Consider the following 617-nt stretch of genomic DNA (forward strand, 5'->3'; position numbering starts at 1 on the left):
ACATGGTTAGAATGCGGGGAAAAGGGGAAATAATGTTAAAATGCTTGGTTGTCTTTTGAATCTTGGTTTCCCTTGCATTATATTATAAAATAGACACTGGAGGGAGAGAGAAAGGAATAGCCAGAAACATCACCATAGAAAGCTTGTAAGTCCATCTTCTGACTATAACTGATTGGAATACCTAAAATGGGATACAAGGTGGCCAGTGAAGGAGGCTTCCTGTGGAGCCTCTGCATTACATAAGACTATAGGTGGAATCCTGAACAGCATCCAGAATATTCAGAGGTGGGAAATTTCCACTTGAAAGGATGGGCAGACCAGCCTGGAGTGGCTAGAAGAACAAAAGACACTTCTTGAAAGAAAGACCAACAGAAAAAATATAAAACAATAATGGCAGACCAACTGTTTACTATAAGTACAAGTAAGTTGCTCGCCCAGGAGATATCAAGGTAAGTGGTCGGGTCCCCTCAGAGCAAACCCCCTCCCAAGACTAAGACTCAATGGGAATACATGCTCTGTTTGGTGACCTCGTTCATCACCAATAGGAGGAAGTGAGGGGAAAACAGCAATGAAGCTGCAAGCTAAGCCCTACAATGTTAAACAGACTCCTGTGAACC

This window comes from Chrysochloris asiatica, unplaced genomic scaffold, assembly GCF_000296735.1.
Source record: "Chrysochloris asiatica unplaced genomic scaffold, ChrAsi1.0 scaffold00213, whole genome shotgun sequence".
NCBI lineage: Eukaryota > Metazoa > Chordata > Mammalia > Afrosoricida > Chrysochloridae > Chrysochloris > Chrysochloris asiatica.